Source organism: Dipodomys merriami, unplaced genomic scaffold (genome assembly GCF_024711535.1).
Source record: "Dipodomys merriami isolate MVZ:Mamm:240054 unplaced genomic scaffold, mDipMer1.0.p SCAF_10, whole genome shotgun sequence".
NCBI classification, from domain to species: domain Eukaryota; kingdom Metazoa; phylum Chordata; class Mammalia; order Rodentia; family Heteromyidae; genus Dipodomys; species Dipodomys merriami.
In genome coordinates this window covers 40,902,690-40,916,999 of record NW_027202271.1, presented here as the reverse complement: position 1 = coordinate 40,916,999, position 14,310 = coordinate 40,902,690, and the positions used below count along the sequence as shown (strand labels likewise).

Sequence of the window (14,310 nt, the reverse complement as noted above, 5' to 3'; positions counted from 1 at the left end):
CTGAAATACTTGACATCAATAAAAGGTTCTGGGCTGGGACTGTGGCTCAGTGGTAGAGTGCTTGACTAGCATGCATGAAGCCCTGGGTTCAATTCCTCAGTACCACATGAACAGAAAAAGCCAGAAGTGGTTCTGTGGTTCAAGTAGTAGAATGCTAGCCTTGAGCAAAAGAAGCTCAGGGACAGTCCCAGGCCCTGTTCAAGCCCCAGAACTAGAAAAACAAACAAATAAACAAACAAATAAATAAAGGTCCTAACTTGATTATGTTGTGGAATATGGCTACTCTCTCCCCTTCCTGGGCATCTTTTTCCTCCTGGGAACTAATATCTATGGGGTTATTTAAGGTTTCTCACACTGACACTGTCCCTCCCAGTGACTACTGGGATGGACCTTCCACTCCATGATGTCACAGTGAGTTTTTGTTCTCTTCAGGAACTCTCAGCCCACCTCAACTCAAATGAACCTGTCACTCTGGTTGTCCATGGACCATTCTTGTTTCCCTTAACACCTTCAGGACTCTTGGCCTGCAAGACTATCGGACTAGCTCTGACAATCATTTGGATGCTGAGGTAGGTGATGCTGAGACTCTAATTGGACTTCTTTTTTTTTATTGTGAAAATACTGTACAGAGGGGTTACAATTACATGGGCAAGATAGTGAGTACATTTCTTATCAAGCATTGTAACCTCCTCCTTTGTTTACCCTTCCCATCCCTTCCCATCCTCCCTCTTCCCCTACTCAATCCTCCCCCCCCTCAAGTTGTAAAGTTCGTTTTTGACATGACAACTTGTACTTCTCATTGTTGCAACAGGTCCACCTGTATCCTTATTTAAACGACTTGTTTTTCCCCTTCCCCTCCACAAATTATACCAACATAAAATATAGTGAAAGCAGGGGTTATACTGTGGGGGAGGGACATACAAAGAAACAAAGAAATAATCTTATAATTGCGTTAGAAACAAATGCATGAAAGAAAAAAAATTTTAAATACATATCTTAGGGTTCATTTTCCTAACATCACCTTATCTGACCTTTTCTGCTTGACTCATCCATATACTAGATATTGCAAATAAGGGAAATCATGGGACCTATGTTTCTTTGGGCTTGGCTTACTTCACTTAATATAATTTTTTCCAAGTCTTTCCATTTCCTAACAAATGGGGCAATGTCATTCTTTCTGATGGAGGCATAGAATTCCATTGTGTATATATACCACATTTTCTTGATCCATTCATCTACTGAGGGGCATCTGGGTTGGTTCCAGATCTTAGCTATGGTAAATAATGCTGCAATAAACATAGTTGTGCTGGTAGGTTTAGTGTGGTCTTGTTTGTAAACATTTGGGTAAATGCCCAAAAGTGGGACTGCTGGGTCATAGGGGAGCTCTATGTGGAGTCTTTTGAGGAACCTCCATACTACTTTCCAAAGTGGTTGAACAAGTTTACACTCCCACCAACAATGAAGTAAGATTTCCTTCTGTCCACAGCCCCTCCAGCATCTGTTATTATTAGAGTTCTTGATTTTTGCCATTCTAACTGGGGTGAGGTGGTATTTCAATGTTGTTTTGATTTGCATTTCTTTTATGGCTAGAGAGGTTGAGCATTTCTTCATGTGTCTATTGGCTATCCTTCTTTCTTCTTCAGAGAAGTTTCTCTTTAAGTCATTAGCCCACTTATTTATTGGGCAGTTGTTTCTTTGAGGATTTGTTGTTGGGGGATTTAATTTTTTTGAGTTCCAAGTATATTTTAGATATGAGACCCTTGTCGGTTTTATGGCTAGTGAAGATCTTCTCCCAATCCGTGGGCTTTCTATTGATCTTGCTAGCTATGTCATTTGCCATGCAGAGGCTCTGCAACTTCATGCAATCCCATTTGTCCAACCTTTCTTTGATTTGTTGTGTTTCCGGGTCTCTATTAAGAAAATTTCGGCCTGAGCCAAGGAGACCTAGGGTTTCTCCTATTCCATCCTGTAATGTTTTCAGAGTGTCTGCTTTGACTTCGAGGTCTTTGATCCATTTGGAGTTGATTCTGGTACAGGGTGATATATAAGGGTATAGCTTTAGTTTTCTACAAGTAGTTAACCAATTTTGCCAGGACCATTTTCTGAAGAGGCTATCTTTCTTCCATTCTATTATTTTACCTCCCTTATCAAAGATTAGATGGCTATAGGTCTGTAGGTTCATTTCTGGGTTTTCAATTATATTCCATTGGTCCTGAGGTCTGTTCTTGTGCCAGTACCAAGCTGTTTTGATTACTATGGCTTTATAGTAGAGTTTGAAATTTGGTTCTATTGGGCTTCTTTATCCTCAAGCTGCCTCTGGGCCTCTGAGTTAGGGACCCTGGCTTCTATGGAGCAGGGTTACAACCCCATCTAGTGCCAGGAACAGAACCTCATACTCAATTGTAACCTACCCTACTGCAACCACTGCTCAGGCAGAAACAACTGAAACTGGAAGTCAAATTTTGAGTTCAGAAAGGTTATCATGTATAATTTGTTAAATCTGTAACATACGTTAAAGAAGAAATGTCTAAATTTTAAAAAAGAAACAGCTATTTCACCTAAACCAGGGAATATTTTAAATTATTTGCTACATATTTCTTGCTTTAGAAAAATTCAATAATATATTGGTTCCTTGCCTTCATCTGAAAGACTCCAACAATGATCTGATTTATTTTATTTAATTTTATATACTCAAATCTTATTATAAGTTTGGGTGCATTAATAACTTATTAGAACTATGTATGGATAAAGAAATACATGATAGTTGATTTTCTGATTGTTTTTATCTTCTCATCTTATCTTTCCTCATTACTATGTTTCAAATTTCTGCCAAAATTACCTTTTAGAATTGAAACATATTCATCTAAGTTATTGATAAAATTCTCTGAGACTTGCTATTAGCATGGCATATAGGATTTGCTTTTCTATCTACTTCCCTTGCTTTCATATGAACCCTGCTCCAGGTGGAAGATACCTGGATATACCACCCCATGTAAGCAGAACCATTAACTTGAATGAATCATTTTAAGGAGCAATTTACACAGGAAGAGAAGTCTGATAACAGACGAGTTTACTATTTAGTAGATGAAATTTATGTTTATACAGAAAATATTCACATGTAAAGGGATGCCCCTTACTGTACCAGGAAGAGGAGTGCAGTAACTTATAAAATTTCAGTGGAAAGGACCCTAATTTAAACTCATGAACAGACCCTTTCTTACTTTACTGAATTTTTTTGCTGAGCTGTCCTATAACTCACCTGATGCTCTGTTCATTTGTTTTTAGCTGAAAATGGTATTTAAGCCAGAATCTAAATCACTTCCACAAATGACTCGGGAAAGAACAGGGACTAAGTTCTGAAAATAGCTTAGTCTGGCTTAGTTTGTACCATCTCAGCAACAAGAACAGGAGCAAGGGAGTTTACAAGAAGATGTGAGGATTAAAACAAGGCAACCATGGTGAGAATGGAGAAGAAGACTGGGCTATGAAAAAGGTCAGGGATAAAAGAACAGAAAGGCTGTGGTCTTCTGTTGGATGATGAGTGCAAACCACGACGAAATGAAGATAAACACAAAGGCCCTGGTATAGATTTCTGAGCACGTTATCATGTGAAAAACAATAGACTTTGAGAGAAAACAGAAAGGTTATGGGTTTGTATAGATAAAATGATATTAGGAAGTCTTTTTGCTCTCCACATGTGCTTTCTTGAACCTAGAGCTGACTGACTTAGAAACATGAAGACTTTAATTCCAGAGTTCCAAGTGTCTTAATATAACAAATTTGTCATAAGAAATAAAGGAGAGAGCTGGATGCTGGTGGGTCACGCCTGTAATCCTAGCTACTCAGGAGGCTGAGATCTGAGGATCGTGGCTCACCTGGGCAGGAAAGTCCCTGAGACTCTTATTTCCAATAAACCACTTGAAAACTGGAAGTGACACTGTGGCTCAAGAGGCAGAGCGCTTGCCTTGAGCTGAAGAGTGCAGGGACAGCGCCCAGGCCCAGAGTTCAAGCCCCATGACTGACCAAAGGAAAAGAAAAAAAAGAAAGAAAGAAAGACAAAAAGGAGAATTGTGTGGAGCATTTTTGTTTAAATTGGTTAACTATTAACCAGAATGGTCATACAACATCACAACTTAAAAAATACAAATAACATATGGAGGTAGCTTTAGAATTTATTTTATCTTATTAATGAAATTGAGTTTAGTTATGTTGTTAGTCCAGCACTTGCCTCGTCTCAGTGAAGATATGGATTTGGTTGCAAGTAACTTATATTCTCAGCCAACCCTCCTCTCTCCATATCAACAATGATATAACTCTAACCAAAGATCCAAAATATTAGGCCTGTAGAGCCCATCAAAATGATAACTGTGTTATCCTTTCTCCCATTCAATAAAGTCTCCTGAGTAATAAAACTCTTCATTCATTATTTTGATTGGTGCCCTATCCAGCCTCAGAGGTACACAGATATGAGTGAAGGTGTGAACTATCCCTGGGTGCTTCTCTAACTATCTAGCTGACTGAATAGAGCTATGTATTTGTGTTTGAGATCTGGATTACTTTTCAGCAAAGGTGAGTCCGTAAAATGTGAACTTGAAAAGGTCAGAATTTTATCCATTAAGCCATCAAACTTTTTTTTTCTATAATAAGACTAGATTCAAGGTTTTAACTTGAATCGCAAACGTAAAGTTCAGCAGGATGATCATATCTCAAATGGAAAGAACAGGCAAAAAAACCCCAAAACCTTTGTCATTCCGTGTATGAGAATTCAGTGGTCTAAATGTCAGTACAGAATGACACAGTATCAAATTATGGCTTGTATCACCAAAAGCCAGAAGATATGGCGATTTTCAAATTTCTAAATCCAAAATGTATCGCTAAACAGTATGCAGAAATTGAGTCCTATGTGTCTCATGCTTGCATGTTTATTCCTATTTATGTGCTAACAAACTTTATTCTCCACTTTAATTCAGATAGTAAACCTAGTGCATAATGTGCCTCACACTGAGAAACCTAAGCAATTGTTGTGCCTGTTACCTAAGCAGCATTTAATTGCATAGTTGGCATGACAACAATAAAGACAGATTTGATTCCATTGTTTTTATGAAACAATATTGTTTGAGACAGTTACAGTTTGCACTTGTATTTATAGTTCTTTCATTAAATTGTAACATCCAAATATTTTCTCAGACATTATCAAGCAATTGTCTTCATAATTTTCTCCCCGAGTGATACTCTAGCTTCCCTTATTGTATTTTTTTCCTTTTTTAATAATGTTTTTATTACATTTGGTATATTTATGTAACGAGAGGTGGAAAAATGAAGCTGGAGGTTTTTCCCAAGATGCTATCTCTTATATATCAAGAGATCATTTATGTTTTCTCACAAGATAGGTTTTCATAATATTCAGACTTGAGGAGATGAAGAATCCTCCCAAATAACAACATACAAAATAATTAAATTGGATTAGGATGGTTTCTAAAAAATCATTCTTATTACTCTTACCTGATGAAATTTTATGGGAAGCAAATAGATACATAGTCACTGTCATTGCATTTGCCATGCAATGCTTAAATATTCAAAATATTTAAGAATGTAATGGATTACAGGGTTTGAAGGGTTGCACTGGGTCAGTTTTAGGTCTTTTAAGCTGGTACAGAAAATTCCTTAAACAAAGTGACTTCTGAAAAACAGAAATTTACTCTTCATAATTCTAGAGGCTTCCAGAGTTTCCAGAGTTTCAACATTTGAAGAAGATAACTCTTGGGTTTATTCCTGGCAACTTCTCAGTGTTTATTTTCATGATGGGTAGGAGAAAGTCAATACCTGGTGCAGTAGAAATTTGTATAGAAGTCTTGTGCAGTTTCATCCCCATACTTCCAGTTATGCCAGAGGTTTACATAGGAGTTCACAGTCTGGGGACTGCCCAGGGAAAGATGTGAGGCTTTTTCTGAGGAATAAATTAAAACTATGAGGAGAGAGAGAGAAAAAGAGAGAGGGGTAGGGGAGGAAGAGAGAGAAAGAAGATATGGGATGAAACGAGAAGAGACGAGAAAAGAGACAAGAAAGAGGAAAGAAAGGAAGGAAATGTAGATAGAGCCACACAGGGAAAATAACCTGTGAAGATGGAGGCAAAGATTAAATGATGCTGCCAAATGCAAGGAAGAAGTAGGAAGAGGCAAAGATGCATCATTCATGATAAGCTTTTGGAGGCATCTAATCCCTGCCAACATCATAATTTGGAATTCTACCCTAGAAAACATTGGAAAAATACACTTCTAATCTTTAAACCAACTTATTTATGGTATTTTAATAGTCTTGGGAAATGAATATAGTATTATTTAGGTCATTTTTTAACTAAAGCAAAAATACGAAACTCAAATTTCAAACTAGCTTTCTAAAAATGAGTGTTAACACCATGTTACCATTCACCTTTCTTTATCAAAAGCCTTCTCACTAACTTTCCTTTCTTACTTTATTTGTGTTTAATGAAATGCATCCCTGTCATTATGGAACATATGACTGTGTGCATATATACATATTTTGTGCAATCTACTCTACCTGATCTATAATGCAATAGGATAACACTTTTGCCTATGGTACCATATGTGGAAAAAGAGATCTTACAGATCTTATTACTGTGATTAAGGTACATATTCACATGGATTTGAGGAATATTTTCAGGGGGCCTAATCCAATCATGTATTTTCATGAAAACAAACAAGCAACAACAACAATGAAACCAGAAACCCTTCAGTTTGATTTTTTTTTTTAGTCTTTTTGTTGTTGTTGTTGTTTGTTGTGGGGCCTGAATTCTGGGCCTGGGTGCTGTCCCTCAGCTCTTCAGTTCAAGGCGAGTGCTCTACCACTTGAGCCATAGTGCCACTTCCAACTTTTTCTGCTTATGTGGTGCTAAGGAATCGAACCTAGGGCCTCATGTGTGCTAGGCAAGCACTCTACCACTGAGCCACCTTCTCAGCCCTTCAATTTGATTTTGAAATATCCAATACCATTGAGGGCTACATGGGAAGAACCTCAAAGTGGCTTAAAGTCTTTAGCTAAAACTTATCTGGCCCATAAAAAGCCAAGACAAAAAAGCTCAAAAAACAAAAAAAGGCGGGGTGGTGGTGGGTAGGAGCAATTTTGTCTTCATCACCAGAAGAAACACATTCAGTCAAGAAGTATTGAGTTTTGAATGGAATTCCAAGTATCAAGTGATATTGTTCCTATGTCTGACACTGTGATTTCAGCCCTGAGCAAAAGACGCGGCTCACGTAAACCCAGACTCCTCAGCTTCAGAACCTGTGATAATAACTGTTATTTTAGGCCACAAAATTTGTGAAAATTTGCTATCCAGGTAGAGGGTAAACCTAATCTTATATTTCCCTCAAACCTAAAGCAAGAGCTCAGGAATCAAACTGACTTCTCTTATCACAGCCCACATCCTAATTCATCAATTAATCTTGTGAGCTCCAAAATATCACCCTAAATAGGGGCACTTATGATATGTTTGAAATTACATAGTTCAAGATATTTTTGGTCATTTATCCACAGAGCAGCCAGAGTATTTTATACATTATGCCTCTTTTCTATGCAAAACAGTTGTATTTGCCATGTAGAGGATAAATCTCCTGTCTTCATCATGGATATGAGTCAGCTCCTGGCTATTTCTTTTATATTAGCTCCTACCAATCTTCTTCTTATTTCCTAGGCTGGAAGCCCACTGGAATTATTCATCTTTGAGGATGACAAGCTTATTTCTAGCCCAGAATCATTGAACATTCTACTTCCTTTGTCTGGTATTTTCATACTCCAAGTTCTACCCGACTTTCTCCTTAATTTCATTCATGTCTCTGATCAAACTCCTTTCAGGAAAAATATTCATGATCATCTTGTATATAACGGACTCTCTCATTTTTCTTTTTCACATTAGTGTGAATATTTCTGCATTTTTGAAGTCAATATTTATAGAAGTTGTTTCATGCCATTTTTTTTTACAAAATAAAAGAAACAAAAAAGTTCATGTATTCTATACAATTCAGGGCTCATGAAATAAATATTAATAAGTACTTCTTAGATTTATTTGTATTCTATCTGTTAATTTTATTCATTCTTTTTGTTTCTTATTTTGCTTTGTTCTAGCTTTATTTGTTATTTATAAAATCAATAATTTATGAATCCTTTTTAGATTTGGTCTAAAATAAATGATTGTTTGCCAAATGGGTAAATCTGCATCTTTCTACCCAAAAATAATACAAGATAACCAATCCATGAAAACATTTTATTTATTATAATTATGACATGTGTGGTTTATTTGTTTGGCAAAGTGAAGTGACCTTGCTTGTTGATAATTAGGTTAGTACTAATTTCTGGGTAGGATATAACATGCAGGCATGTATTTCAAATTTTACAATTAGTATTTAGGATTTTGGTAATGCTTAGGTCTGGTGAATCTTGAAATTTTAAGGTTGTAGTTATCTCAAAGTTTTCTAGTTGCAAATTTACTTTCATGTATACTTTGTGTATCTGTGAAGTCCACAGGTATGATTCGTACCCATGATATTTTAGCATAGTTTTCCTTTTGGAAAATTTGTTTTGCTTATTTTATCTCTACGTTTCTCTTCAGTGAACAAGCAATATTCCATGATAGCACTGACAGTGCATGAAGAAGTTAATAAAATGCTGAAGAAGTAGAAAGTTAACATATTTGAGAAATGTCATCTTTTAATAATCAGAACCATCCGCCAGAGGCTGTTTATAGATGTTGTTTATAGGATGAATTATCAGCTATACTAGCATGCCTGACCAGAGTAATTCATTTCAACTGAACAATGGTAAGAAGTAAAGTTATACATTATTTTCTGTTACAAATACATACTTTTCAATTATTTAAAAAGGTATAGCGGGTAGTGGTGATGTACACTTATAACTCCCAAGACTTCCTAGGAGGCTGAAAAAGTGAGAACACAAGGTTAAATGAAACACCATGTAAACAATCCAGTGTGTTCTTTTTAAAAAAATGTAGGAAGTTGGGCTGGGCTCAGTGGTAGAGCACTTGCCTTACATGCCTGAGGCCCTGGGTTTGATCCATCAGCACCACATAAGCAAAAAGAAAAAAGCCAGAAGTGACGCTGTGGCTCAAGTGGTAGAGCGCTAGCCTTGAGCTGAAGAGCTGAGGGACAGCGCCCAGGCCCAGAGTTCAAGCCCCACGACCGGACCCTCCCCCCCGAAAAAATGTAGGAAGTTGTTTTATTGTTGACCTTTGACAAGTCAGATCTTTTTTAAAATTAATTTTATTTTCAAGTTTGTTGTCTTTATTTTGCATCACAGTTTAGAAGTCTCCTTTTTAAAAACATTTAAATTATTCAGTTTAATTTTCTTAAATCATTTACAGTGGGGTTTCTTTTGAATATCTGTGTAAGCCACTGTGTAATTATCTAGTGTTGAATTTCCATGTAGAGCATAATCTGAAGAGGAGAATAACTGATGACAAGAAATTTATACTGAGAACCTATTTTTATCTTAAACCATGCTCTAAATAACTAAAAATTATCTTCTGTATCAAAATCAATGAAACAAAATATAGCAAACTTATGTTCAAGAAGTTAATAGGATACATTTTCCAGAATTCACATAGAGAAAATCAACCAAATGATATCAGATTATATGTTAACATTGTATTTAAAAAGTGAGTAGAAGCTTCCAATCATATTTTTAAAATTAATTCATTATAACTCCATTATGCACCTAGTTCAATATTTAATAGGTTATTCCTTATTGCCCAAAGAAACTACAGATCTCTTTATAACATTTATTAATTTGAGTGGCTCCCAACTAACAGATATTCTTATGCGCCTAAGCACGGTGCTAAGGTGCCACCATAAACTTTCATTAAATAAGTGAAAAACTGAAAGCATGGATGATAAAGAGAATATCTTTGGTAACTCAGACATATTTAAGTTTGGGATTTATTCATTCATTAAATGGCAGACACTCTACCACCCAAGCCACACCTCTAGTGCTTGCTTATTTTAAGTACATGCACACTCTCACTTCAGGCTCAGGCTGGCTTGAATGTGCTTATCTTTTCTTTCTCTCTGAGAAAGGCAGCGACGTGCACTGTGGTCAGTCATTTTGCTTCACCTGTATTTGGGACAATAGGTATATATCACTGAGCCTAGTCACTGAGTGAAATAAAATCTTGTAAACATTTATGCCCTATACCCAGGCTGGACTTGAAGATGGAACTCTCAACCCTACCACACTGCTCTGATCATTTTGAAAGCTCAGTGAATAATGGAATAATAGAATGTGGAAAAATATTAATAATTTCAAGACAATTATGGCAATGCAACAAATTGAGCATGATCTTGCTTAGATCAGAGTTCTGTTTGACTACACTGGCCCCATATCCATAAAGCTGTCTTTGCCTATACATTTCTGTAACTGACCAGCTTCAGTTACATTGTTCTAATCTCTTGTACAAGGTTCTTTAAAAATATTCATATATATTTATGTATTGTGCCCATACTGGAGTTTGAATTCAGGCATGGACATTGTCCCCTATCTTCTTTCCTCAAGACTATTAATCTCACATTGAAGCTACAGCATCATTTCCAGTTTTTTACTGGTTAACTGGAGATAAGAATGTCAGTGATGAACATACAAAAGAAACAAAAAAAAAATCATGTAGTGCATTAAAAACAACAGCGACAAAGATCAAACCTCTTGTGTCTCTGTCTTGGGTTCATTTCATTTCATATATACATAGCTTTTGACCTTTTCTGCTTGTCTAGTAAGATTATCCTAGATGTATATTAGTTATTGAAAATAAGGGAAACCATGGGACCTATATTTCTTTGGGTTTTGCTTACTTCAATTAATATATTTTTTTCCAAGTCTTTTGGGGTTTTTTTTGGTATGTCTTCCCCCATGGTGTAATACCTGTTTTCACTGTATTTGATTGGTGCCCCGCATCTTGTATATACATTTACTTAACTTGGGGATGGGAAGGGAAATTACAAAATGCTGAAAGAAGGAACAGGTTGACTCGTTGTAACAAAGAGATGTACAAGACACTATTTTGAAAACAAACTTTACCATTTCAGGTCTGGGGAAGGAGGAGTGGGAAGTTGGGGAGAGAAGCAATGGTAGTGGAAAAACAAAGGAGGGGATGTCAGGGACTTTCCTGCACTACCTGTCTTCAAATCATGATTCTTGTATCTCAGCATCCTGGGACATGAGATAAGCTCCTGGCTTATGGCAATATTTTTCAGCTTGAGTTGATTACCCTTTTCAATCAAGATTCATTGTTTTCTCATGCTGACTTCATTTAAATACATCAAAGTAATGAAGTCAAAGGAAAGAGCATGTGAAGTCTTAAAATAACACCAAAGATTACATTTTTAAAACTGAAATACATTTAAATTTAAATATATATACATATTATTGTAAAGATACTGTATAGAGGGGTTACAGTTACATGAGTAAGGGAGTGAATATATTCCTATCTAGCTCTGTTACCTCCTCAGTACAATTTAAATTTTAATAACCCTTATCCTATGTTTACAGTCAATTCTTCTTCATCAGTCATTACCTAGTAGCATGTCCATTTTCAGCCACCCTTTTTATGTGAACTAGTTCTGACTTGTTTGAATAACACATACAATTTATGTATGGCTATTTTACTATCAATGTGTATTTTCATTCCAAGAAGATCAACTACACTGACTTAAACAATAATCTTAATTACTTTGCAATGCACTCTTGATAAATATCTATCCAGATTGAGTGTACCCTTCACCTTTGGTTTGGCATTCTATCAACTTTATTGTCAATAAAATGTGAAGTAATTAGTGGTTTTGTTTTAATGGTGGTATATTCTTTGTCTCCTGACAAGGTAGAAAATGAATTTGATCTAAGGGAGTTATGTGCATTCATACACATTTTAAGATTTTAAAATCATCAAATTTAGTTTCTAAGATGCTAGTAGATAATTCAGAGTACATTTTTTGTTTCATTTTGTTTGGAATACATTTATGTAATTGGGTGTATTTAAAATAATTTTAGCTATAAAATCACATCTTTGTATTTATTCATCAATACGTAATCAAGTTTAAATCTGAATTAACCTGATTTTTAAGATGAAGAAAAGATTGGGAAAGGTCAGTTTTACTTTCTCTATTTCAAACTAGATAATCTTTAAATTTCTCCCTACAGCCCTTTCAATATAAAAAATGCTGCTCATATTAATATTCCATTGCATTGTAAGAAACATGAATGCCACACTTAATCTAGGCTATCACCAAGATAACGTATGAAGACTATATTTATCATAATTTCTTAATTAAAATCAATACAGAAACGTACTAATAATAGTAGGTAAATGATGCTACTAAAAGAATATGTTATATACCATATCTACAACTATAGATATGCATATATCTATACACAATATTTTATTAACTTAAGTCAAAACCAAATATTGCATAATATTTAAGAACAACTACTTTTTTACAGAGACTTCATACATTTAAAAAAGAAGAGGTGAATACAGTCAATAATTCAATATATGAGAATGCAGCCAAGAATTCAGTATATGTCCTACAAAATTAAGAAGGAGGAGGAAAGGGGGGGTATAGGGGAGGGAGGGATGAGAATGTTGAAAGCGTGACATTGATCAAGATGCATTGTATTCATAAATGGCTGCATTAATGGCACCTCTTTGTACTTGAAGTTAATAAAAAGGTGCATAATGATAAAATAGCACGTATTTGTATGTGAAAAAAGAAGAACTATTTAATTCCTTTTATGAATTTCTTTCCTCTCATGTTTTCTTTGTTTTTTTTCAGCATTGTGGGACTAACCAGTATCTACTATTTTGACTTTGTAATATGTAATTTTAGTGAGATATATTTTTCTTATATCTTGAGACAAGACAGTATTTTTCTTTTTTAAATGAGACATCACCTTTCTCTTTTTCCTGACACAGCAAAAGCATCATGGATCAGACATGTGAGACTCCTCTTTGGATATAGGCTTTGGTAGAATAAAAGCAGATATATGAACTAGGTGCTCTGCCAGAGCAGAAATAACAGTCAGAATGCAAAACATTTTTTATGGGTTTGACAATGCGAAATAATTTTGATCTGTCATCAACACCTTGGATCCCAGTGAGTAGGTGGATGAGTTGAGCCTATGTAATGTAGAATTATAGTAATTCTCTACTCCCAATTAGCCTCAGGCAGAACATAATAGGATGGCCAGAACACCAGTACTTTTGTATCAAGGAGAGATTAAGGAAAGTCCAACTATTTGCAGGGGCTAAGTGTTTGAAGCTGGAACAAATTCACACTTAACTAATTACCTTTACCCCTGCTCCAACTATTATCCTGACTTAATTTCAGACTGAAGGAAAGTTGCTATTGTTACCGTGTCATATCCTTTCTTAAGTTTTGTCCAATCAGCTTGATTAAACTGTGCCTACTTTGGTGTCTTTCAATCTTCACATCCGTCTCCGTTCTGTTGGATTCTAGTCTATAAGTATGCTGTTTAGGTCCCTGTGTTTGCTGTTTTATACATTGGCTGACACCGTACATTCTCATGTCTTACTCTGTTCATATTTTCCTTTCTATTTTTGGTGAAAATACTACCCCTACCGCAATCAACTCATCTCCGCTCCTATATCTAAGTGTTGTACTGAAGGAATTCATGCACTTTCCAAGATGTGTCATGATTTGATATTTCATTTCTACTGTAAAATTATTCAAATGTCTTTGATGAGTTCTTTTTGATCTGTCACTATTTTAAACATTTTTTGCTCTAGTCTGCTTGCATAACATCTTTCTTTTTATCCTCAGCAGAATTCACCTCCTTAGTGAGAGCAATGCCCTCCGTAAACAATACTTATCTTAGCCATCCAGATTCCTGACATTTTGTTCTAATGACCAAAGTTCTTTCCTTAAATCCAAGTAAACAGCTTCATCTGTTACACTGGTTATCATCTCCTTTGTTCAATTTTATTAAAAATACCCTTACTTTCATATTACTCATATTTTGTTATACACTTTTCTTCCAGAATTTGCTTAATCAGCCTCCATCATAAAAAAAAAACAAAGAAACAAACAAAAAAACCCTATCCACCTAACATCTACCTTCCATCTTGTCTCTCTAATTAACTTCCTCGCAAGTTATCTGAAAATGTAATATTTATCATTTTTACTGAATTTTATGTGGAATTTCCTGAGATTTGTGTTCTGCTCTTGTTTACTCTCCCTGGTAATAGTAATCTCCTTGCTGTTAAAATGAAAGCAA

The 14,310-nt window shown here is 35.5% G+C and overlaps 1 long non-coding RNA gene across 3 annotated transcripts in view; it reads left to right on the top strand.

The window, feature by feature from the left end:
* The first annotated feature begins 453 nt into the window (after nt 1-453).
* LOC138837920 (uncharacterized) overlaps nt 454-14,310 on the top strand; it is a 62,371-nt gene continuing 48,514 nt past the window's right edge. For all 3 annotated transcript variants that reach the window (XR_011375511.1, XR_011375512.1, XR_011375510.1), the window contains exons 1-2: nt 454-569; nt 8,624-8,831. This is a non-coding gene — a long non-coding RNA (uncharacterized lncRNA). The remainder of the gene's footprint in view (nt 570-8,623; nt 8,832-14,310) is intronic.